Source organism: Tamandua tetradactyla, chromosome 4, assembly GCF_023851605.1.
Source record: "Tamandua tetradactyla isolate mTamTet1 chromosome 4, mTamTet1.pri, whole genome shotgun sequence".
Lineage (NCBI taxonomy): Eukaryota > Metazoa > Chordata > Mammalia > Pilosa > Myrmecophagidae > Tamandua > Tamandua tetradactyla.
Window position 1 is genome coordinate 100,389,215 of NC_135330.1, and position 26,106 is coordinate 100,415,320.

General features: G+C 51.8%; 1 protein-coding gene and 1 long non-coding RNA gene across 4 annotated transcripts in view; one reads left to right on the forward strand and one right to left on the reverse strand.

Annotated features, from left to right (window-relative positions):
- LHFPL6 (LHFPL tetraspan subfamily member 6) overlaps positions 1–26,106 on the forward strand; it is a 218,511-nt gene that overhangs the window by 100,084 nt on the left and 92,321 nt on the right. The gene's annotated exons all lie outside the window — the stretch shown is intronic.
- Positions 19,323–24,295, reverse strand: LOC143681220 (uncharacterized). Its single transcript, XR_013174475.1, has 3 exons — positions 23,998–24,295; positions 23,151–23,235; positions 19,323–20,879 (listed from the first exon to the last, which is right to left on the reverse strand). It is a non-coding gene; the product is annotated as an uncharacterized LOC143681220 (long non-coding RNA).

The following is a 26,106-nucleotide window of genomic DNA, read 5'->3' on the forward strand; positions in this document are numbered from 1 at the left end:
TGACCCCAAGATCAGTGATGACCCCGAAAACAGTGATGACCCCAAGAACAGTGATGACCCCGATGGCAGTGATGACCCCGAGAGCAGCGATGACCCCAAGGACAGTGATGACCCCGAGGAGTGATGACCCCAAGATCAGTGATGACCCCAAGGACAGTGATGACCCTGAGGAGTGATGACCCCGAGGACTCTGTGCGCCATGCCCCACCCAGGAGCAGGACCGTGTCCGCTCTGGAACGGGCAGTGTGGCGGCGTGGGGAAAGCGGACTGTGTGACTCTGAGCTGCTCGCCAGGGACAGGCGCTGCTGCCGCCGTGCTGGTGCTCTCCAGGCTGCTTCCTTTACCACAGGATCAGGTTTGGTTTCGAGCTGGTGTCCTGCGGGGTGACCTCTGTGATGCAGTGCCGTGCATTTTCACTCAGTTTTATAGGTCCTTTCTGTCTTATTTCAAATTTCCATCAACAACTTTAGAAGGGTTTATAACATTTATGCAACGTGGTTACTGTTCTTTTATTATTTGGTGTTAAAGCCTTTTAGCAGTTTTGCCGTTATAAATAATGCTTTAATGATCTCAGAAGATTATTTCCTTATTTTCCTGGAAGTGGAGGTCCTGGATCTGGGCTGTACATATTTAGTGTTAATTGATACTTGTTGCCAAATAGTATTCTAGAAAATTGGAAACATCTAGATGACCAACAGTAGGATATGGGTTTATCAGTGCAGTTTGCCCATAAGATAGAATATCATACAGCTATTCCTTTGTTTAAGAATATTGTCATTGCTCATGATAAAAAGATTTATCTTGACTTTTTTTGGAGAAAAAGTTTATACTTTTTTGGTATACACATTAAAAGGCAGGAAATATAACAGTGTCTCAACAAGGACACCTTTGGTTATAGAATTGTAAGTAACTTTAATTTTTTTCTTTATTACCTAATATATTCCAAAGTTTCTACAAGAAATATGTACTGCTCTTATAATCAGAAAATTGACTTCTACAAGCATTAACCTAAATGCATGAGGTTGTTAAGTTTGCAGCATTCATGTGAATCCTTTTGGCTTTTTTAAAGCTGTTGAACAAAAATAACACCCAGCCAATTTCACTGAGAAAGTGAAACTTAAATCTGCAGACTGTTTTGTTCATGTACTCTAGATTCTCGATATTGGGAGCAGTCGGGGAATGTAACTATAGAGGCAGCCAACGTTTGCTGCCTTCACCCATCGAGACATTTGTCTAAATTTAATTCTTTAAATGGTGAGTTCCAAACTGCATACTCATAACGTGCTCATTCATTAATTTATTCGTTTATTCAGTCAGAATTGCTCACTGAGTGCCTATTTTGATTGGCACTGTGCTAGGAACTAGAAGATAGAAAAATAAGTGGACCAATTATCCCTGCTCTGTGAAGGTCACAGCTTAATGTACTTTAACAGGCACTTGACCCATGTCAAAATTTTGGGGAAGTTATCAAAAGTACTGCACACATCTGCTTTCTGCTGCTTAAGCATGCTTAATGCTATTTCCCTGGATTTCTTTAACATCTCACCTTTGTAATATTTATTACTTGAGAACTGCACTGTCTAATAATAGCCACTAGCCACATATAGCTATTTATATTCATTAAAATTAAAAAGGCCAGGCAGGCCGTGGGCAGAGTTCTCGCCTGCCGTGCTGAAGACCTGGGTTCGATTCCCTGTGCCTGCCATGCAAAAAAAGAAAAAAATAAAATAAAAAGGCACTTGCTTTGTTGCACTGGCCACATTTCAAGTGGTCAGAAGCCACATGAGGGGCGGCCACCACATCACGCTGTGCACATACGATTTCCACCTCCCAGCCCTGCTGTCGGAGAGGGTTAGCTCTTTTCCTTTCCTACCGTCCCCATGCCAGGTTTTTTACTTTTTTTATTTTGCTTTTTTTATTGTGGGGTATAACATATAGATACAAAAAAGAAATAAGTTTCCAAGTATATTTTAACAGGTGGTTATGAAGCAGATTTTAAAGTTTAGTATAAGTTACAGTTCCATCATTTTGTTTGTTTGTTTTTACTTCTAGCTGCTCTAAGGTACTGGAGACAAAAAGAAGTATCAGTATAATGATTCAGAGAAGTCTAGATAGTGTAGACGTCCTAGACTTCTCTGGTTGTCTCCCACGTGGGCCCTAGGCATTTTCCCTGCCATCCATGCGCCTGGCCTGATCAGACAAATCATCTTTAAAGGTCCTGGTGGGCTTGTGGCCCCCAGTTCAGAGGTGTTAATTGGCTTACAGGCTTTCTCTGCAGCCCAGCAACGCCGTCCTTCCAGGCAGTGCCTTGGCTTCAGCTGCTTTCAGTTGCTTCTTGTCTCCTACACTTCCTCTGCTTTCTGGCCCCCAGTATCCCTCAGGCTGACCCCTGTGAGGGGGTGGTTTTGCCTTCCTTGTCAGAGTGGAAATCCTTCCAGTTGTCAGGGAACCACTTCCAACGCTGCCAGCGCTGGGAGTCCTTCTCCCACCCCTCTCACAGTCACCCCTTCCCTGCTGTGTTGATGGCTCAGAGTTATAACTCCGAAGTGGTCTTACTGCATCGTGGTTTGTACTGTACTTCTCAGGCCCCTGTACCCTTCCAGGCTTGACTCTTTGGGGACTAAATTTGGAGATCTTAATTGTCCCGTGCAAGTGCCTTAAACATCAAACTGGTCCTTACCCGAGTAGAGTTTGAGCTGATTGAGCATTTGAAGGGGCTGACATTTTTCCATCATGCGTGACATAGTGGGAAGTCCTGGGATTTGGCACTGACCTTTCTGTAGGACTTCAGGGAAGTTCAGGGTCCCTGGCACACAGAGAAAAGCTCCATCACCAGGAGGAAGAGCTCTAAAATCAGATAAAGGGGAGCGAGTCTGGAGAAACTGCCTGGAGCCACTGTCCTCTCTGGCTCTACATTTCCACGTAAATGAATAATTAAAGCTTCCTGGAGCCTCTGTGGTCTTTTGTTTTAACTGTGGGCGCTGTCAGCTCATACATTATAGCTGCAGTGCTGTGGCAGATGCGCGGCCTCACAGCAGAGCACATGGCTGCAGATGTAGTTGTGGGTCCAGCTTTAAAGACTGTTTACTTGCTGGAGTCACATCCTTTCCGTCAACACCCTACCAGGCCAGCATTCATTGTGTCTAATGTTGTTTTTTCCACAATGGACCTTGAATTAATGCAGTGACAGATACACCTGAGAAGTACCCTCCTCCTGGCAAAATGACTGCCCCTCTCTGGGGCGTCTTGAAACGCTCTTCATTGATGCATCCATTTCAAGAGGATGAGTTTTTGTTAGCCCAGCTGGCATTTGCAGACCTGGACCCTAAGAAATGCTGCACAGTTCCTTTGGGGTCAGTGATGGGGAAGAGAGAGGCAGAAGGAGAGACTGACCCCCCCATGCCCGGCACACCAAGGGTCATTTTTACTATTCTTTCCCTATATTTTATTCTGTTTGTTTATTTATTTTAAATTTTATTCTAGTTTTATCTTTTCTATTTTTTTGTTAGTGCTCCTTGTCCTGGGGCTGGTGATGGGGTGGAAACCGAGCTCCCTGACTGCCAGGGCGGGTTCCATCAGGGAGGTTCCTAAGCCCCAGAAATAGAAGAAGCGTTTGCTTTGCCAGCAGTTCCCCAAGGGCATTCCGGAGTTTCCGGGACCTCCCTACAGCCACGTTTGCGTTCCAAGGCTGCCATCATCCCAGGACTTGTGCACCAGTTAGTATGGAGACATCAAACAACTGCTTGTGGTTTTGTGAAACCTCAGCTGCTGAGAACGTGGAGGGACTAAACAGTTTGCTGGCAGAGCAGCTCTTGTAAGAAAGGAGGGAAGTCTTTGAGTGACATTGCACAGATCATGCAGGAGAGATGCAGGGTCAAAGACGAAGAATCTGAAGGTCCGAGTTAGTGGGTATTGGTTATGTTTATCTTTGAAACCTTGGGCCACGGTGGACACCTAAGGACTGTTCCAGAACTAATCAGCATCACTGGGTATGTGGACACGGGACCCAGAGGCTGACAGTCTAATGGGGTCACTGTGTCGGCCATAAAGTTACAATGAACCATGTATTCCATGACCTGCAAGACATAATGACAATGTCGTTTTCATGGTGGCGTGGATGCAGTGACAGGCAGGGCTCGCCTTCACAGTCTGAGAAGCTGGCTTTGGAATTTGCATTTTTGAAGAAGAGAAGGAAGTGAGGGGTTGGAGTGGGAGAGGGAAACCCTCAGGGCAGGCGGTGAGGGGCAGCACTGGGACAGGACCCCGCCTCCAGGGAGAGGGCAGCGTGGTCTTACCCGTTACCACCACCTGTGCCCGCCGTCTGCAGGAAAGCGGCCAGAGGCTCACCCTCCACCTAGAGACTTTCACAATTTCAGCTGGACCAGATGCAATTTTTAAAATTGGTTTTCTTCCTGTTCTCTCCTGGTGTACATAGTAAAAGCAATCACAGGGCCTATTTCCTTGAATGTCAAGCAGAGCCTTGTCTACAAAATAACCTGAATGGGCTTTGCACTCGAGGTCTCCGTGTCATTCTCTGAACCGTATATTTTGCGTGACGGTGGGAATTTGCTAATCGGTGTGTAGGTGCTGAGTCTTAATGGTACTGGCGGTTGTTCTGTCTTATCTTGCAGGCGGGCTCAGAAAAAGGCTCTGTGCACTCCACCCCGTCACGTGGGAAGCCAGTGGGGCGGGGAGAGCAAGGACAGGGCTGCAGGCAGCGTCACTGCCCTCCGTCTGCTGAACACGTGAGGCTCCATCTCGGATCTGCTAAAAAGGAAGCCAGAGGGGGCTGTTACGTTTTGAGAATCGAGGAATTGCTGCTCCATTTCCACTTGCATCTTGAATGGTGTTGGAGAAACATATGGTATGGCCCAGATGGCCTGTTTATCATCTTAAACAATTTTTGGAAGAAATACCTTCCAGAGTGGCCTTTTAGTCTCAGTGATGGTTTCCAGAGCTTCCAGGATGATGTGTTTTGTTCTTGGAGAATGGTTCCGGTTCCATTTACCAGTGAGTTAACTGCATTCCCCCTTGGGTAAAAAGAGTAAATTTAGGTCTAGTTGGGTTTTGTTTTGACACCTGTTTAGGCTGTGGCTGCCTCAGAAGATAGCAGCATGTACTATCTGTCTTTGTCATCTGTCGTTGTCTTTGCCCTGTACGATGAAATGAATGAACAAGAGTAGTCACGTTTTAGTCATCGTTTGTAGGCATGGTGCATTCTTTATAAGCAAAGGCAGAATTTCAGTCCTTTCTTTAGGACTACCTTCCTGTGCTAAATTATTGAGGCAGAGTAATCCGGTAATGAGCTAAACTACTTTCTTCTGACGTTGGACACATTCATAAGTGAGTCTTATTTCCATTTTTAAAGGGGTTCCCGGCGACCCTTGCTTTCCAAGCTGTGGTAGTCCCCTTCCCCTGTCGCCACAAGCTGCAGCCCCTCTTTACTGATCACTCCTCTACGAGTGGAGCGAGGCGCCTGGCCATGCGTACCATTGCTTGGGCGGGGATGCCCAGAACTACCCGGGAGGTGGGCCAGCTCCCAGGATGGCCTGCCCTGGCCACGGCTGGCCTCTGCGGTTTCTGGCTCCTGGAGCCCTGGGGATGGGTTTGTTTGTTCTAATATGTTTATATTGCTTACAAACATCCGTTTGTAAGCAGTGGCGCAGGGCTGCAGTGCAGTTATGAAAACTGGGTCTGGCTGTGAGTCCAGACTCAGTGTCCCGGCCAGCCTGGTCTTCTCCGAGCTCCAGAGCTCGGCGGGTGCTGACTGTCCATCTCGCCTCCATCGTGGGGCAGGTCATCTTCTTCTTGGCATGGCCTCTCCATGTCCAAATTTCCACAGGATCTTTGGCAATCCAGTTCACAAATGGGTTCAGGCGCTGGACGCCAGCTGGTCTTGGGTCCAGGCCTTTCGCCTGCCGGTGGCTCCCGGGATGGCCTGAGTCCTCTGACCAGGGACATGGGAGGGACGATGCAGGCTGGGGGCCCGGCTGTGAGGCACCTCGTCCCCTCTGTCTTAGGAAAACGTCCATCACACCTGGTGCAGAGAAAAATGTGAGTCAGTGCCTTTCACTCAAGCAGCTAGATTTTAAAAACTAGGTTCATTCCCAATTTCCTTCAGCTGCATCCTGAATCCTAAGGTGTCCCCATCTACCTGGCTGGAGTCGTATCGGTGGTGATTATCTTCAGTGGTGGGAGTCAGGGGGACACATCAAGAACTGAAATTCCAGGATAGAACACTGGGAAACCTTGTGTGAGTCTGGTTTCCAGTCCAGTCTTGTAGGTACCAGAATTCTGCCAGAAATCATGTAAGTAGCAGAACGCACTGGTTTTTCATTTCCCCTCTCCCTGTCTCTTTCCCGTTGCCCTGTGGTGCTGCTAAGGATGTGGGAAGTGATCCAAAGAGCGTTCTCAGGTAGGAGAAATGAGAGCTGTCCCTCGGTCATTTGTAAATTAGATCCTGAATTGTAGAAAACTTGAAAAATGGTCACACCGTTTCTCTGACTCTGAGATACAAATAATTTAAAAATGCCTCTATGGCATTGTTCAGTTGGAAAGTGGTGGTGTTGATAACCCAAATTATCAGGCACCCCAGTAACATTCCTGTTTGTTTATTTTTACACAAAGTGATTTTCCCCATGGATTTATCTTCCTTAATAGTTCTGCTTACTCTGATAAAAAATTTCCTTGGTATTCCCTGAGCAGTAAGTGAATAAAAAGGGGGAAATGACCTTAGCTAAAGCATTGCGGTGTCAGGAAAAACCCTTCTGGAATCCACAATGAGCCTTGGAAGTCCTCAGGTTTGCATGTGGACAGTTGAGACTTGATGATAGATGAACTCTGTCATGCCGGTCACCGGTTTCAGTCCCTGTAAATGTCAGTCCGTCCCCTCCTGCCACACAAGGAAGGAAGACAGAGCCCATGCTCTGAGGGCAAGGATAGAGTTAGGCCAACGAAGCTGTGTCTGGAGGGCCCTCGTGCTGCCCACCCCACACCCTCCCAAGCTAGGACCTGCATGTGTAAAAGCCATTACTGAGGGAGTTTATGCAAACATGGGTGAGGGGGGGAGAGAACCACGTATTTCACTCCTCATGCTTCTCTACAGCCTCCTGCTAGGATGTTGGGTTCTCTCGCAGGAAGTTCACATCAGGGGAAAAGAATTCAGAAAGCAAAATAAATCATCCCTGCGTGTGAGAGGAAGGAGGATTTTCCTTCAGCGACTGATTCTTTTCCCCAGGAACTCCCACTGTTTTTAATTCAGGATCATGTACTCATTGAAGAAATGATTTCTCTGAGCAGCCAGGGTCCCCCCTCATTATTATTATATGTGCAACTGCAGCAAACTAAAGAGAAATGTAGAAAATAGAACCAAAAAGTTCTTGTGTATTTGTTTGCCCAAGCAGACCTTTCTAAAGTGAGAAAATTGGCTTATTTGGCTGAGAAGATACAATAGCCATGTGGCTGCGGCCAGTCATGTCTCCTTCTTCATGGAAAGGCAGGTTTCTTACGGGACTTGAAACACGTTCTTAAAGGTTCTTAAAGATGCTAAATGCACTGAGAGGCTGGTGGTCTGCCGGTCAGACCCTCCCTCCATCCTCTTCCTCTTGACACCAATGGCTGGTTCTTCTGTGGAACCCAGAATGGAACACCTGGAGTCTGAAACCCATGAAGGAAACTGTGTTAGTGTTTCATCTGAACAAACCAGTAGGAGCTGGAGTCTGTGTCAATGAGCCACGTGTCCAGGACATCATCAAATGTGGCCCCCATGGCAGCGGGATGTGGTTTTGATGAAGAATCATGACCCGGCAGGAAGCAGTTTGGGATAATCTAGACCCATTGTGTTTTGTCATGTGCCATTTTGTGTTGGCCCGAGCTGGGGAGCACAGGGAAGTCCTGCTTCCTGGCAGGCCTCCCATGTCACAGTGCGGGGCAGTGCCTTCAGCCCTTGCCCCAGGCCAAGTCCTGCGAAACAAATAGCCAAAGGGGCTGAGTGTCTGGCAGCTGGGGAGCGGAGGGCAGCGGTGCTGCCACGAACGTGTTCCCACTGTCCAAGGCATGGTCACGTAAGTCTCACGGACCCTTACTGCTTCCTAAATGTTCGGATGTTTCCTGTGTGGTTTTACATATCGTTCAATATTCGGTTTATGGATAATGTCTGTTTTTATGATGAGTGTGACACCTGCTCACCATAGGCGGCTTGGAGAATGAACGAGTGCTTCAACAGCTGAAAGAGCTCACCACCGTCTCACCGTGGAGGGCAACTGCTGTCCATCCTGGGAAGGTGGACGGTGGACGTATCCTCCGTGGTTGTCAACAGGGCTTTTCCGCTGACCTGCCTCTTTCCGGCACATTCCACCTTCCTTCTGTGACGGTGGACAAGTGGACAAAGGGCCATCCTGTCCCTTCAACCCTGAATCGAGTCCTTTCTTTTTCATGCATCTTTTGTATCCCCACCTTAAGGAAACTGTGCATTGCCGTCCACCTGCTGCTCCAATGCTCTGCTAGCTTCTCAGACAACTCAAAGGATCGTCTGTATTTTCTGCCTTTGAGTCATCCCCCTTTGCTTTTTACATCTAGCTCCAGTTGGTCTTCTCCCCATCTCTCCACCAGCACTGATATTGCCCACCTCTCCCACGACCGCCCTCTCGTCAAACCTCTGTTCCCTTTCACTTGCTCTCTGAGCAGCAGTTGACACGCTCAGTGACTTCTCCTTGAAGGAGACTTCCTGTGTGTCTTCATGACAGCATGTCCTCATCATCTTCTGGTAACTCACCAGCTGACTCTTCCCACTTCCTCTGCTTGACCTGTTCTTTGGAGCAGTGTGCTGGATTGAAACTGTTATGTGCCACCAGAAAAGCCATGTTTTTTTACCCAGTCTTGGGGGGCAGACCTGTTGTTGGGTAGGAAACTTTGATTAGGTCGTTTCCATGGAGATGTGGCCCCTCCCATTCATGGTGGGTCTTTATTCTTTGACTGGAGTCCTCTATAAAAAGAGTAAAAGGCAGAAATCATGCAGAGCTGACAGAGAGCAGAGAGATGAAACCAAGACACAATTGTTTGGAGGTGCTAAGCTAAGAGATGAGATCCAGGGTTTGTCCTAGAGAAGCTAAATGAGGACCCACAGGCCTTGGAGAGAGAATGCCACAGGAATCAGTTTCAGGAAAGCACTGAACTGGGAGCACGGACCAGCAGACACCAGCCATTTGCCTTCCCAGCTGACAAAGGTGTTCCAGATGCCAGCGGCTTCTCTTCAAAGTCAAGGTATCTTTCTCTGGGTGTCTTAATTTGGACATTTTCATGGCCTTCAATCTGTGAATTTGTAACCAAATAAATCCCCTTTGTACAAGCCAATCCATTTCTGGTATATTGCTTTCTGGCAGCTTTAGCAAACTGAAACAGATGAGATTGTTCTTACCAAATATTCTCTACTTCCTTTTTATGTGATTTCATCAAGAACTATGCTTTAAATTTCTTCTATAGGCTGATCATGACCATGGTTTTGCCTCTCCACCCAGCTTCAGATTCATGTGGCAAACTGCTTACCCACTTAGTGTGTTCTGTGCAGTGACACGTGGCCAGCATGAACTCTGGATTATCTGATCCACACCTACTCCGTGAAGCATGTTCCTCTCCTCGCAGCTCCTGTGGAGTGCCACCACCCTGGCCGAACTCAGGAGTTGTGCTTGCTGCCTCTCCCCCCACAGTCCTCGCGGCTGCTCTGTCCGCAGATACCCGGGATGCCCCGCCCATGTCAAGGCCTGACCATGGGTTCTCCTGAGATCAGGGGAAATGCAAGCCCAGTGAAGTGGCCTTTGCCTCCCTCACCCCGGGCTGGCTGCTCTGGCCAGGACAAGCTCAGTGCATCTTGGGGTCTTTGTCCTTGTTAACTACCACTCCATGGCCTCAGATTTTCAGGTGGATTTCCCTGCCATTTGGGCTCTAACCCACACGCTGCCCCACCCAGTCTTCCCACCCGTATGCCTGCTGTGTCCTTCCCAGCACTGCTGGCATCAGGAATGACCATGCTTCCTTAGTTTCTTCATCACTGTGTGTGATTCGCTTAGAATGTAAGTCTCAGGAAGGCAGGATGCCGCCTGTCTTGTTTACCACTCTGTGCTCATGAAATACGACAGTGGTTGGTGCTTGATAAACACCGGTTCCAGTAATTCGATTTTTTATGTATTTTTCTCCAGTTCTTTATTGACTCAACTAACACTGTATTTTAATCATATCTTTTTTGTTGTTTTTTTCAGGGTCCAGGAATAATCATATCTTTTATATAGCATGTAATTACCAGGTTTTTTTCAGTTACCCTCATAAAATTAGCATTTTACCATGTTGTTAGCTATTCTTTACAAATATTTTTCTGTTACAAAGCTAATGCAAATTTACTTATGCAAGCTTTGATGTATAGAAAAATAAAAATAAAGGAAAAACCACCCATAATACTCAATAATTTGTCACATATCCATCTACTTATGGAGATCCATAATGCATTATATTGGATTATGCTGACATATAATTATTCATATCTAAATATTATTTCATCTTGTGGATATGCCTAGTCCATTCATTTTCCAGTGGACAGTTCACGTTGGTAGATGTGCCATAGTAATTCGTTCTCCTTTGGACATTTGGTTCATTCCAGTGTTTGATACTAAAATGATGCTACAAATGTCCCCTTCCAAATTCTCTAATTCTCTGTTTTTAAATACTTTTGGTAAGAGATGAGCCTGTAGTCATTCTTGTGTTTATTTAATATTAATGGTCATAAAGTAATAATACCAGAGCTGCCTAACTCTGCTTTACTTACTGCTTTGAATGCTCTCTCTCTGCTGGGAGTTTTCTTGGGTGAAGAAGGGTGGCCTCTGAACGCAAGGAGCCCATGTGAGGTGGGGGGTGGGTGGGTGGTCCTTGACTGAGCCACAGGCTGCTACCCAAGGCAGGCCCTTTTTGCCATTTGCAAGGCAGCAGGAAATGGTCTTCACTCACCAGTCTCAGCCCTTGTAAACGGCCCAGGGACTGTTTATATTGGGCCAGTGGTGGAGAAGTGGCAGGGTCAGCTGAGAAGAAGTATAGCAAAAAGATACTGTGAATGAACTATGCGTGTGCATAGCGAAGACTCCCGTGACTACAGGTCCCTCCATATCGAGGTGCCAGCACGAGATTCAGGTTAGCGCTGCATTTGGGTGGTAGAATCCTGGTCTGGGAAGCTGAGCCCACACCTCCATAGGCCTGGCCCAGAGGCCAGCACTTGGCATCTTGGGACAAGACCCTCTTCAAGTTGCCACATTTGGAAGAAGCTGTGCACAAATGCTGGCGGCTTGTCTGTGCCTGTGCTGTTAGGGTGGGGTTACCCCCTTATTTTTATTCCACCTATATTAAATAAACTAACTTGTTTGCCACCTTTCCGGTAACATGAGGAGATGCTGATTTTATCACGTGAGTTGAAATCACTCAGGCTGCGAAGTGCTGTGCACGCGGGAGCGAGTCCGTGTTACATGTCCTGGCCCCCCGCCCTGGCTGGCTCTTGCTTGAGGTCATGTTGTCCTCACACCCCTGTGACAGGCTTGTCCATGCGAATCTGCCCTTAACATGTGCTTTCTGAGTTCTGCACAGAGGGCTGATTGACTGTGAGTGGCCTTCCTCGGGCCTCTTCCCACATTTCCATTCTTACTTGTGTGTGTCTCTTATCCACGTGGCCACTGTCCAGTGACCCTAAGGCCACTCTGCAAAGCTTTGCTGCTCCTGCCTCCTGCTCTGGTCGGTTTGAGCTTCTCTGGGCCAGGAGATCACAGCCTCCTGTGTGGTTTGTAAAGAGCTCTTCTGGGTGGAGTTCTGAATCTCATTTTCTCTCTCTTTCCAAATGGGCATCCATGAGAGCTCTCACCTTGCTCTTGGCTGTTCTTAGTGGGTCAGTCCTCACACCCTGGTAATCAAGTGGCGGGGGTGGGGGCGTGGGGCATGGGGCCAGGGGGCATGGGGCACAGGGTGGGCAGCAGAAAGAGCAGGTGCCCCAAGTGCAGGGAAGGGGGCTGAGCGTTTATGGCCTCAGAGCCTCTGCTACTGCCCTCTGTGGCCTGTGGCCCTGTGCATGTAAGGTCACCAGCATACCACACCTTCCCAGCCTGCAGTTTGGAGGTGATGCCAAACCCATGCTTTGCCAGAGAGGGGCCTGCACTGCACGAAGACACCTGGGTACCGCCTCCAGCCTGTTCCCAGAGATTCCACAGCTGATATAAGTGATATCAGAAGCCTAAGGATATACAATATGAATGCACTTTGCCCTCAGTTCCGTTCTTATTAAAACTTTTACTTACTTTCAGCAGAGTCTCTTTGGGTGCAGCTATGTTGCCAAGTGCTTACTAAATCTTCACTAGAACAAGGTGTTGCCGGAGGCTGAGTAACCTGGGGTGTGTGTAACTTACAGTAGAGGCAGGTCTTCATTCAAGTGTATCTATCTGATCAGATTTAAAATTGGGCTTATCTTAACTTTTTGAGCTCAAGGTTTTAGTTTCAATTATGTATTATATGATAAAAATAGATGATCTCATGCAAAATTTAAAAACCAGGATATATGCTCCATTAGGTTAAGTACAGCATCGGTCTGTCTTTTCTCTGAAATTCATGAATGGGAAGAGTAAACACTTTGTGAGAAAAGACGATGCATTTTGTGAGTTCTCATGTTGTGCTGAAAACTGCTGTGTGTCTGCAGTCAGGAGGTGGCATGAGCACACACCCTTCTCCCTGCCAGCGTCTGCTCCTGCTGCGGCCACAGGAACACTTGCCTCTGCAGCGGCCAGTGTGTCCAGCCCTGTGGCCTCTTGCGCTAGCCGCCACGTGTAATTGTGTTCTTCTCTCTGTGCTGGTATGGGGCCAGGGAAAGGCCCTTGCAGTTTTCAACTTGATTCCCCCCCCTTTTAAATCACTTTGAAGGCACACTTCAGTGGCATGAATCATTTTCACGACGTTTGCTCTCAGCGCCACTATCACATTATCAAAACTTTTCATCACCCTGAACGGAGACCCCGCCCCCTTCCTCAGTAACCCCTATCCTGCCCCTAGCCCCTGGTGACCTGTTTTAGTGGCCGTCTCTGCGAATTTGCTTAGTGTAGGAATTACAAGAGGAGCCGTGCCACATCTCTCCTTGGTCCCTGGTTGGACGGCCTCCTCTGCCCTGATGTGGAAGCCTGCTGTGCTGCTTCCGTGGGTCCCGTGGCACCAACTGCACCCCAGCGGTGGTTCCAGGACGCAGGCCATCACGGGGCACAGGGTTCCTTTGGGGCGCAGGCTGTCTTGGAGTTCGCAGTCATCCTGGGGTGCAGGGCTATTCTGGGGCTTGGGGTTGTCCTGGGATTTGAGCCCATTTGGGGTGTGGGGCCATCCTGGGATACAGGGCTCTTCTGGGATGCAGGCTGACTTGGGGTTCAGGGTCGTCCTGGGTGTGGGGCCTTCCTGGGGTGCAGAGCCTATTCGGGGCACGGGGCAGTCCTGGGGTGCAGGGCTGACTTGGGGTATGGGGCAGTCCTGGGGTACAGGGCACTCCTGGGGTGCAGGGCTGACTCGAGGCACGAGGCAGTCCTGGGTGCAGGGCCGACTCAGGGCAGTCCTGGGGTGCAGGGCTGACTCGAGGCACGGGGCAGTCCTGGGGTGCAGGGCTGACTTGGGGCGCAGGGCAGAACTGGAGTGCAGGGTCGACTTGGGGTTCACCGTGCTGCCCCCAGAGGGCCCCTGTGGCATCCTTATATGCATGCATGTAGTTCTGGGAAGCCTTTTGTCCTCATTTTTCCTTTTGTCTCTGGAGGAGCAGAGGGAGAAAGAAACTGAACTAGGCATGTCCTTGGTCGCACTGGAAGGCGCCCGAAGTGGCCCGGTGGTCGGCACTGCCTGCTCTTCTCAGTGCACTTCCTGCCCGCCTCTGTGTCCGTCTGTCCCGTGAGAACGTGCTCGTGGCACACACAGCCTTTCCTTTCTGCTCGGACGTCCCCTGCGGTCAGCGGGATGGCTGTGGGCGTCTCGTGCCCACTTCGTGTCCCTTTGCAGGATCATAGCGCGTGTGAGCTTTGGCCGGTTGTCTTCTAGTGTCAGGGCATTTGCTCTGTAACTGGGATTGTGCCTGGCTGCCGTGAATTCCAAATAGCACAAAGGTTTTTTTTGTTTCACTTTCTAGCCCAGCCTATTGGAAGGTATGTCCAATATGCCGGTGAGGCAGGTTCATGGAAAGTAGGACTTCCATAAATGAAGGAGTAGGAGGTTTATGGCAGTAAGGAAAGATGATTTCAGTAATCTCAATGACATAAACTCTTGTAAAATAATCCAACCAATAGCAAAAGGTACAATGGATCACTTTTATATTGGATAAAATTACATTTAAATAGCATTGTGGGGGGACAAAAATGCCGTATCCTTCACTTGAACCATTGTTGGCATTCATTATTTCACTCTAGGGTCTCTGAGGGACTCAGTAAATGCCTGAAAATGTTATAAGCTGCATCTCAGGATGGCAGATTGGGTGGGTGCCCCAAAGACTTATTTAGTTTGAGGGTGTATGAGAAAGAGACTGAAAGAGAGACACAGAGAGACTGAGAGAGACAGAGTGGGGGAGAGAGAAACAGGCACACAGAGTTACAGAGAGAGGGGGAAGGGGTGAGAGGAGAGAGGATGACAGGGGCCAGGCAGAAGAGTGCTGAGTTTTCCTGTGGTTGGACGTCCCCCTGGAGACTTTCGGATCTGGAAGCACACCCCGTCAGAGGGGCTGGTGTGGGTACAAGAGGACCTCTGCCCTCTTTAGAACCTGTTCTGGAGAGCTCTCATGCAGCTCTCCGTCCCCTACTCTGCACCACCCTAGCCCGCAGCTTCACACCTGCCAAGGGGAGGGCTCTGGGGCTCTTATCTGGAGGCACCCCCAACTTCGCTTCAGGTGCCCCCCGACTGTAATCACCTCTCACAAAATACACAGCAACCCCTGAAGGCCACAACCTTTCCAGGCGGTTCGGCTGCAGCAGAAGAAAGCGCTGCATTGCCTGGAAGACCCAATGAAGAAGGGAGAAAACCTTTCCAGGTCATTAAGGGGAAAAGTGTTCCTGCCCTCACCGCCGAAATAAACAAACAGAAGCTGTGTGCTGTTTATCGGACTTCAAAGCACAAATCCTGTAACGTGGAAGACACCAGGAAATGGGGCACAGGGAGGTTTGCTTGGTGTGGCTGGCCCACTAAGGCCTTCCTTCCATACGTCTGACAGGGGAGAGGTTTAAAGAAGGCGAGTGGAAGGGTGAGCTGTGTGCGCTGATGACCAGGAGAAGGCGCTTTAAGTTGGATTTACAGGACTTAGTTGTTATTATCTGCATTAGTTCCCTTGGCTGCTTTAGCAAATACTATGCAATGGGCTGGCTTAAATGATGGGGATTTATTCGCTTACGGTGTTGAAGCTAACAGAAAGTCTAAATCCAGGTCTCATCAAGGTGATGCTTTCTCCCCAAAGGCTGGCATTCTGGGGCTGGCTGCCGGCGAGCCTTGGTCCTGACCCCTCTCACGGCGTCAGGCACATCGCACTGCGTATTTATTATAAACTAATATTTATTACAGTGTTGGTTATAAAACCTGCCATCCCAACATCATGGAACATTGATTTATGGGAGCTCACATTCCCCTGACCAGTACATTAGTAGCATGTATATGTAGCTAAATATTATCCATTATATCCCAAAAGAAAACTTCATCTTGATTTAATGAGGTTTTTTAAAGTCCGTGTTTTTAATTAAGTTTCTCAATTCAGTTTTTAGCAGGCAATGCTTAATCGCCGTATACAAAAAACTTATTCGATACTGACACACAATGATGATGAAAAAGTGAACAGTGTGAAAAAAATATGAACCAAGAATAAACTGTTAAATACTATCAAAACAAAATTAAAGTCCATTGTTCTATTAATTTGACAGGTGCTTTCTTGGCAAATTAAACGTGTTTTGTGGTTTTTCTTCCAGCTTCTTTGACCCTACTCAGCACAAAACGTTATATTTGATATGAGAGATACCGAGGAAGAGTCCCCTTTGCCCATTTAGTTGAGCAAAAGTTCGGACAAAGGGAGTTTTCATGTTAGCGGGTCTGTTTTGACTTTGTTTTGATTTTATATATATATAAAGAGTTGTTACCTGGGTTATTGGGACCACACCTGCCATTTTTGCTCTGTGTTGTGCAGGTAAGCTGGCCTCCGACAGGGTTTTAGCATCCGTCTGCACGGCTGCAGGAGGACTGCAGCGCGGAGCTCTGTGCTGTCCAGAGCCGGGGCCTCCGTGGGGTGAGTGTCCGCAGGGGCTGGGAGCACATGTCCGGCGGCTGCTGGTGACTGCGCTGGAATTTGACCGTGACCCTCTGCTCGGCTCTGTTGGGACGTTAGACGTGGCCAGCTCGGTCAACCCAAAGGTGCAGAAGTCCCACAGTCCACCGTTCCTGGCCGATCTGTCCTTCCCGTTCAGGGCGTATCCTTGGTTTCAGAACATGCTCCTGGTTGGTTTTCGGGTCTGCGCCCTTGCCCACTTGCTCTCAACCCACCAGGAGGTGGGGCCGTTCTGGAGGGTCTGGAGACTCACAGACAGGGAGCCCTGCACGCGCTGCGTTTTTATGGGTCTGGTGGAGTGAAAAGGCCATCCGTGGGCTGGGGATGGACAGCAGCTGAGCTGGTGGAGGGGTGGGGGGGGTGGGGGCGGGGCGGGAGGCGGGGGCGCGAAGCGGCGAGCACGGTCAGGAGCCACAGCAGGGGCAGGCCCAGGTGGTCTGAGGTTAGACACTGCTGCAGCGGCTGATAACTCACCTGTGCCGTCCTCACAGCTGTGGAGCCTCCCACAGGAGCTGCAGTTGTGGCCCCCCTGCACGGCCACCAGGCCCGCGGCACACAGACCGAGTCAAGTGCGCCGGCAGGGAAAACAACCCCTGCACGGCCACCAGGCCCGCGGCACACAGACCCGAGTCAAGTGCGCCGGCAGGGAAAACAGTGTGTAGGCTTCTGCTGGAAGGGAATGGTGAGCCAGCCGCTTACCTGTTAGAGACTTCTGGTCTTATTGCTCAGCTTCTTCCCGCTGCACAGATGGTGACGGAGCAGCTGCTAATTGCAGCACGAATTCCCTCATGACATCCTGATTGAGTTAAGATCAATCCTGATTGAGTTAAAAATCTGCAAGTCCTGCTTCCTCTGGCTGTTTTCTCCTGTGCAGTGAAGTCCTGCATGGTTGCAGTGAAGTCCTGAATGGTTGCAGTGAGAGCATGGGGTGTCTTCCATCAGGAAGCCGGGTTCAGGCAGGTTTGCGGGGACTCTGCACAGCCTTATGAGCTGTGGACATCACCATGCTGGACCTGGGACCTGCCAAGGATGGGAGGTGCATCACGGTGCATCCCACAGCTGATGTCACTCACGCGGGCATCTCATGGAAACAGCCAGCTTTTGTTTTTCCGGAAGCCGCTCATGACTCCTTCACAACCATGATGGGAGCCCAGGAGCCCGTCCCTGCCACTGCAGGCAGCTCACTGCTCACTGCTTGGGGTCAAGTGATAGGACATAGCAGAAATGCATGGTCGCTCTGCTTCACTGTGAAGGGACCATCGAATGGCCGTTCCCATCGTGGAGAAGCACAGAAGTAAGAGTTTTCAGAAGGACCGTGGAAGAAAAGTGGTAAAGGGATATCACGGACACCTGGGCAGGTGCAACTCTGCTGCTTCTAATTAAGCAGTTTGCCTCGTGGAAAATAACTTGAAGCTTTGGCTTTATGTCAGTGGCTGAAAAAGGCAGCTGTTGAGTGTCATTTTAAGAGTTTCAAGGGTCATCGTGCCTGGAAGAGACATCCCAGCTATTGCCCACAGCAGTAGGTAGTGGCCAAGGGACAACAAATGTTGTGTTAACCCGTGGGGCAGGGGGAGCCACTGGCAGGAACTGGGTGGGTTTCTCTCTCTCTTTTTCCCTCAGTTGGGAAGTACCTAAAATTAAGTGATGACACTTTAGAGCTAGGAAAGACGAATGAAACACATAGTTGGGAGGAGATCCCCACATTCCCTCACTTGACACCCATGTGGTAGCCTCTGCAAACAGGCCTCACGTGTGCTCCAGCTTGTTGTCTAACTTGGTCAGAATCCCCTTTTCCTTCTTTTAGTTTCGCATATTCCTAAGTTTTTATTACTTTGTCATCAAGTAAAAAGATCAGTTTATAAAAAAAAATGCTGTAGGATTTGCAGAATAGAGCAAAGAATGAATAAAGGTTGTACAGAATTTTCATGTTTGGTCCTTAAGTATTTAATATATGATGTCCAAAACTTGCTTAGAAAAACCTATGTAAGAACAGGTGTAATTTATTCCTCCATGTCATCATATGATAAATGTTTTAGAAGTCTGACCAGAAAAAGTGTTTGCTGATGGGCAGTGAAATCATATAAAATCTCATTTATTATTTATTTTACACTGAGAAATGAGGGAAGAGCAAGGGCTTGATTTGTGTAAATGTTGTGCTATCAGAATATATTCCGAATTAGCGGAATTGGGTAATTTTTCTTTGGCCGAGTCAGGTTTCCGCCTGAGCTCTGAATGCTGGTCACATCATCCCCAGATCAGTGTCACATGAGGAAGCATGGTGTGAGACTTTCATCCTTCTTCTCTGCTTTCTCCCCGAACTTTGTGAGTTGTGCCATCCGTATTCAACATATTTTCAAAGTGCTTCAGATCTTCTGTATCGGTGGTAGGATGCAAATGCAGAGAAATAGTCCTTGTTCTTCTCACAGCATGCCAGCACTGCTTTGTACACAGTGGGGCCTAATTAATGCTTGTGGATGTGGGATCAAGCTGGTGGCAAGTGGAGGTGAGGTAAAGAGGTGAGGAAAGGAGGTAAGAGGCCCTCCTTTCCCCCCCATTCTTCTCCATCCAGGCATGCCCACAGGTAAGTGACCCTACTGGGGGAACTGTGGGAAAGTCGGTAGAGCAGATGTACAGACAGCACAGATACCGAGGTGTTGGCTGAGCATTTTAGAATTGACTGAGTAACATCTCCAACTCTCTCCTCCTGGTGGAAGATGGGGAGCGGGTTTCTGCCTTGGTGGCAGGGCTGGTCGGGAGGCTAGTGCTGGAGCGGGATGCGTGTTTTCGGGGAGCAGCACCACCGGGTAGGTCAAGGCAGCCCCTGCAGCTCAGCTGGGCTGGGCAGCCTCTCACAGCATCCCGGGAGGTCGTGACGGCCACACCAGGCCACTGCCCAGGGAACAGAGCCCTGTCCCTGCTCCACACTGGGATGCCTGCAGGGAGTCGCCTGAGGCTCGCCACCCGGAGCCCAAGGAAGGGTGGATGAGGTTCTACCCTACAGGTGAACAGCTCTGATATTTACAAACAAGGATGGCTTGTCTTTTCTAGTAAGGCCTTCCTAGTCACCCAAACTCTTCCCTCTGGGGTGGGTGCCCAGGGTAGAACTCAAGGCTCTGAAGACTGTGGGAGTCTCCTTTCCCCCTAAGACTGCGTTCACTGCGTAATAAAACTTGAACATGTTGGTCAGTGGCCCCAAAATTGGGAGTGATGGGCCAGACCCTGGCACTTCAGAGCAGCCCCAGCCTCTGTCTAAAGAGTGCCTCACTGCAGTCCTGATGGCAGTTTAGGATGCCAGCAGCTGTTTCCCTGTCTCTAAAAATTTGTATTGACAAAGCTGTATAAAGAATTCAGAAGAAAAATGACCACCAAGGGTTATTTTATGGCTCTGCCCAGTCACCTACTGTGGGGCTCTGTATGGCTGGTTTCCATGAAGCCCTGGGGGAAAAGGGCTCTCAGGTGACCCCATCCTCATACCTTGTCAAGTGATCCATCCTCACATCTTGTTGGGTGATCCCGTCCTCACACCTCGTCGGGTAATCCCATCCTCACACCTTCAGGTGATCCCATCCTCACACCTTGTCGGGTGATCCCATCCTCACACCATGTTGGGTGATCTGTCCTCACACCTTCCAGGTGATCCCGTCCTCACGCCTCGTCGGGTGATCCCGTCCTCACGCCTTGTCGGGTGATCCCATCCTCATGCCTCATTGGGTGATCCCATCCTCACACCATCCAGTTGATCCCATCCTCACACCTTGCTGGGTGAGCCCACCTTCACACTTTGCTTTATTGCCATAGCAACCAAAGCTGCTTTTACTGTGCAAATTGGCTAATCAATCCTAGCCCCTGACTCAGGATGTTCAGCAGCCATCCCTGAGAATTGCTCTTGGCTCTGCTTTACTAGAAACTGTCCTGAGAGAAGGCACTGTCACACAGAGCTCACCTTGGATTGTCCAAGGGCTCTTTCCAGGGTGGTTAGTTTGCATAGGAACTAAGGCTGTGTTTGCCCACTGCATGTCCCTGTGGTGGGGGGAGAAGTACTCATTTCCTGTTTCTGTGGATGTAGGCCGTTTACCCTTTTTCTGTAGTGACCAGACAGCAAAACCCAAATCTAACACCAGATCTAACAACAGATTGTGGTTTTCCCGTTTGTTTTATTTACACTGCATCTTTTAAGTATGGCAGAAGTGAAATCATATATACCATATACCTTCATTGACAAAAGTTAATGACCTTCGTTAAAACAACCTTCCCTGAGTAGAATAAAATAACTGCAGATTTGGCTGCTGTACGTTTTCCTGGCAGTTTTGTGTTAACACTTTTTTTACGTGCACTGTCTCTTAAGGAGTCAACTAAAACAATTTGGCATTAAGCGTCTTTAGCATTGGGATGGATGAATTATGAGGCCCAAGAAGAGAGTTCTTAATCCGTGTTCCTGTCGCTGTAAACCCACTGTAGATGGGACCCTTTGAAGATGAGTTGTTAGTTGAGGTGAGGCCCAGCAGAATCAGGGTGGGGGGATCTCATCTGTGTTGCTGGGGGGCTTATAAAGAGAAAGTCAGCAAGTGTGGATGCCAGCGAAACCCGTGGGCCAGACGCAAGGAGGGCTTGCCACTGAACAGGGCCCAGGTACAAGCCAAGAAGCCCAGGGATGGGGGCCCAGGGGTGGGAGCCCAGGGGTGGGAGCCCAGAGGTGGGAGCCCAGGGGTGGGAGCCCCAAGGGTGGGAGCCCCGAGGTGGGAGCCCAGGGGTGGGAGCCCCAGGGTGGGAGCCCAGGGTGGGAGCCCCAGGGGCGGGAGCCCAGGGTGGGAGCCCAGGGGCGGGAGCCCAGGGTGGGAGCCCCAGGGTGGGAGCCCAGAGGTGGGAGCCGAGGGGTGGGAGCCCCGAGGTGAGAGCCCAGGGGTGGGAGCCCCGAGGTGGGAGCCCAGGGGTGGGAGCCCCGAGGTGGGAGCCCAGGGGTGGGAGCCCAGAGGTGGGAGCCGAGGGGTGGGAGCCCCGAGGTGAGAGCCCAGGGGTGGGAGCCCAGAGGTGGGAGCCCAGAGGTGGGAGCCAAGGGGTGGGAGCCCCGAGGTGAGAGCCCAGGGGTGGGAGCCCAGGGGTGGGAGCCGAGGGGTGGGAGCCCCGAGGTGAGAGCCCAGGGGTGGGAGCCCCGAGGTGGGAGCCCAGGGGTGGGAGCCCCGAGGTGGGAGCCCAGGGGTGGGAGCCCCGAGGTGGGAGCCCCAGGGTGGGAGCCCAGAGGTGGGAGCCGAGGGGTGGGAGCCCCGAGGTGGGAGCCCAGGGGTGGGAGCCCCGAGGTGGGAGCCCAGGGGTGGGAGCCCCAGGGGTGGGAGCCCAGGGGTGGGAACCCCAGGGGTGGGAGCCCAGGGTGGGAGCCCAGGGGTGGGAGCCCCAGGGTGGGAGCCCAGAGGTGGGAGCCGAGGGGTGGGAGCCCCGAGGTGAGAGCCCAGGGGTGGGAGCCCCGAGGTGGGAGCCCAGGGGTGGGAGCCCAGGGGTTGGAGCCCAGGGGTGGGAGCCCCGAGGTGAGAGCCCAGGGGTGGGAGCCCCAGGGGTGGGAGCCCAGGGGTGGGAGCCCCGAGGTGGGAGTCCCGAGGTGAGAGCCCAGGGGTGGGAGCCCCGAGGTGGGAGCCCAGGGGTGGGAGCCCCAGGGTGGGAGCCCAGGGGTGGGAGCCCAGGGGTTGGAGCCCAGGGGTGGGAGCCCCGAGGTGAGAGCCCAGGGGTGGGAGCCCCGAGGTGGGAGCCCAGGGGTGGGAGCCCAGGGGTGGGAGCCCCGAGGTGGGAGTCCCGAGGTGGGAGCCCAGGGGTGGGAGTCCCAGGGGTGGGAGCCCAGGGGTGGGAGCCCCGAGGTGGGAGTCCCGAGGTGGGAGCCCAGGGGTTGGAGCCCCAGGGTGGGAGCCCAGGGGTGGGAGCCCCAGGGGTGGGAGCCCCGAGGTGGGAGCCCAGGGGTGGGAGCCCCAGGGGTGGGAGCCCAGGGGTGGGAGCCCCGAGGTGGGAGTCCCGAGGTGGGAGCCCAGGGGTTGGAGCCCCAGGGTGGGAGCCCAGGGGTGGGAGCCCCAGGGGTGGGAGCCCCGAGGTGGGAGCCCAGGGGTTGGAGCCCCGGGGTGGGAGCCCAGGGGTGGGAGCCCAGGGGTGGGAGCCCCGAGGTGGGAGTCCCGAGGTGGGAGCCCAGGGGTGGGAGCCCCAGGGTGGGAGCCCAGGGGTGGGAGCCCCAGGGGTGGGAGCCCCGAGGTGGGAGCCCCGAGGTGGGAGCCCAGGGGTTGGAGCCCCAGGGTGGGAGCCCAGGGATGGGAGCCCCGAGGTGAGAGCCCAGGGGTGGGAGCCCCGAGGTGGGAGCCTCAGGGGTGGGAGCCCCGAGGTGAGAGCCCAGGGGTGGGAGCCCCAGGGTGGGAGCCCAGGGGTGGGAGCCCCGAGGTGGGAGCCTCAGGGGTGGGAGCCCCGAGGTGAGAGCCCAGGGGTGGGAGCCCCGAGGTGGGAGCCCAGGGGTGGGAGCCCCGAGATGGGAGCCCAGGGGTGGGAGCCCCGAGGTGAGAGCCCAGGGGTGGGAACCCCGAGATGGGAGCCTCAGGGGTGGGAGCCCAGGGTGGGAGCCCAGAGGTGGGAGCCGAGGGGTGGGAGCCCCGAGGTGAGAGCCCAAGGGTGGGAGCCCAGGGGTGGGAGCCCCGAGGTGGGAGCCCAGGGGTGGGAGCCCCAGGGTGGGAGCCCAGGGGTGGGAGCCCCAGGGTGGGAGCCCAGGGGTGGGAGCCCCAGGGTGGGAGCCCAGGGGTGGGAGCTCCAGGCTTGCCCAAGTCCCGGGAGGAAATATGGCCGGGTTCCATACCTGGACTTCTGGCCTTTTGAACCACGAGCCGGTCATCCCTGTGAAGTCGGCCCATTGTGTGGCATTGATACAGCAGCCTGGCAAACTGGAATACAGCACATTAAAGTATGAGTTTCTCACATGCTTCTGCCTCTGTGTAGTTAGCTGTTTTCACTTTCTCAAGTCAAATGTAAAATAATGCCTAGTCCTTGCTCTTTTATATCTGGTATATTCTCTCAATGCCATGTTTTATGTCAAAATTAGCACTGAAAACATTTGCTTGGCCCCAAAATCTCTCTTCTTCTCTGATCTGACCCACCTGTGCTGTCAGGTGTTTCCGTGCCGTGGTGGTGATCCGTCTAGACGAGTCTCTCCTTTGAGTCCAGTTCATGAACTGACCTCACTGATGAACTTAGGGAAAGGCCGGGCATGTCCCCGACACACTTGAGAACTCGCCTTTCTGAGCGCTGCCCTAGTCCAGCGTCCCCTTTGCATGCGGCGTTTCGCCCTGTGGCACGTGCACACGTGGCTTAGGGTCCCAGCCTGGCCCTCCTCTGGACTGCAGCTCCATGCGTGTCCACCTCCCTGAAGCCCAGAGCCAGGGGGGCTGGGTGGTAGACCCCTCGGCCTGCAGGGCCCTCACCTTAGCTGGGGTCCAGGAATCCCAGTCCGGGTGCTCACCTGTATATAGCCCAGCTGATACATCACCTGGGGGTGGTGCCCCGAGCCCCACAACCCAACTCCCGACACAGGATAGCCGTGAGCTGCCCCCGCCTGGCCTGATCGGCCCCAGATGAGACTTCTGGGCTCATCGTCCTCCTGCAGGGAGAGTGTCCCACAGCCCAAGGGCAAGTGGGTTTTTACCTACCTGGAGATTGAGGTGCAATGCCAAAACAGGTAGGCACGAGCCGAGTCAGTAGGAGAGTGTAGACAGGCCCGGTAACTCTGTGTGGACGCTGTTCTGTGCAGAGTCTTTCGTCAGTAGTGGATCCCCAGCAAGGCTGCACTGCGTCCCATCCCACGAATCCACCAAATCTGGGGTTCAGTGTGTGAGGCTTCTCCCAGCTTTGAGAACCCACCACTCCCCAGTGGACAGAGGTGCTCTGGGGTGGGGGCTTTATGGGTGCTGGTGGGACAGCTGCAGGGTGTGAGTCAGACTCCTGCCCAGCCCGTGGGTGGGACAGGCGCAGCGCTTTCTAGTGGACTCTGTGCTCCCACGTGGCCTGTCGCGCTCGGCCACACCTCTCCTGCTGCGGGCAGGGGCATGTCCCTGCTGCCACCTCGGGCTATTGTGTGGGGTGGAAAAGTGCACCCTTTGGAGATGAAGCACTCCCTGTGGGCTAGTTCCTCTGGATACTTCTTTTCCCATCTTTTGGTCAGGGTGGAATTGGTGATCCCACAGTGTCAGGACCAGACTCATCCCTGGGAGTCATCTCCCACATCGGCAGGGGGACTTTCACCCCTGGTTGTCATGTCCCACATAGGGGGGAGGGCAATGATTATACCTGCAGAGTTGGGTTTAGAGAGACTGAGGCCACATCTGAGCAACAACAGAGGTCCTCCAGAAGTAACTCTTAGGCATGCCTATAGGTAGTCTAAGCTTCTCCTCTACCTACATAAGCGTCACAAGAGTAAACCTCAGGATCGAGGGCTTGGCCTATTGGTTTAGGTGTCCCTTATGTTTGGCACAGTGTCAGGGGATTCCCCTCTGGTAAAGTTTAATAGTTCCATGTTTTTTCTCCCATCCCTTTAGGGACTTTGCTAATACTTTTTGATTATCTGCTTAATATACTCTGGGATGTATCCAGACATTACATAAAGATGTACAGGAGTAAAGGCCCTCCTTATTCTGGGCTCCCTGTGTTGGGGTTGTTTAAATGGTCTATCCAGGCAGGTTGAGTTAGATTTTGTGCTACAGAAAACCTAGGTTCCAAATTACAGGCCATGTCTTCCTTACCCCTGTATTCTGGATTACCTTAATCCCGACCCATTCGGCTTCATTCTTATCTCTAGATACTGGGTTATGCATGTCCACCTTTTCTAAAAGCCCTTGAATGACATTCGGCTTTAGATGGGCTATGATGGTAGAATTTGGAAATATTTGTAGAGGGGAATGACTTTAAACAAGTCAACAATTATGTGAGGAATATTTTCAAAGCGCTAAACTTTCCCAATTACACATTCACAGTCTCTGAAATGTGTGGCCAGGAGAAAGATGGCCAAAGTGAAGGAATTTAGGTGTCCTCTAAAAGAAGCTGTCGGGGAGGACTGTGGCGAAGGCTGAAGCCTGGCTATAGCGTTATTGAAGTGCCATCGGGGTAAATAAGTCCTTGGGGGAGTGTTTCTGGGGGTGCAGCCCCTGCTTTCCCCCCTTCTGAAGCACAGCCCCAGGCTCTGAGCAGGGCGAGGAGGAAGGGAAGGGACAGGGCCTGGGGTCTGCTCCTCCACTGCTTCAGGGCTCAGTTCAGCCGGGGCAGCCTGGTCTGAGTGGGGGCCTCTGCACCCAGCCCCGTGGGGAAGAAGGGCCAGAGGGCACCAGCACCCCTGCTCGGCCTCCCCCGGCCCCCCCAACCCCGTGTCGTGGCTGCCTCCCAGACCCCAGCTTGGCTCAGTCACAGGGCTCTGCCTAGGAGCGCTCATCAGCTCCTGCCTTTGTCCTGGAAGTTTTCCCCTAACTGAAGAACTCTCAGGGACTAACCAAATGGAGATAGTTGACACATGGCAAATGGGAAGAGGGAATTCCCGCTCTGCTCTGAGCTGCCTCCTGCCTCCACAGCCCCTGCCCCCTGCCCCACGGGTCAGTTAATGGTTCTTTATCCTTTTGGGAAAAAAGAAGACACCAGCTTCTGTGTCGCTGCATACCAGCTATCCTTGGTGACGTCTCAGTGGTGAGACATTTGCCCCAGAGACAGTGACTTGTGTCGACCATGGGGCACGTTCCCCACTGCCCCCGTTCTCTGGTGCACACACGCTCCTG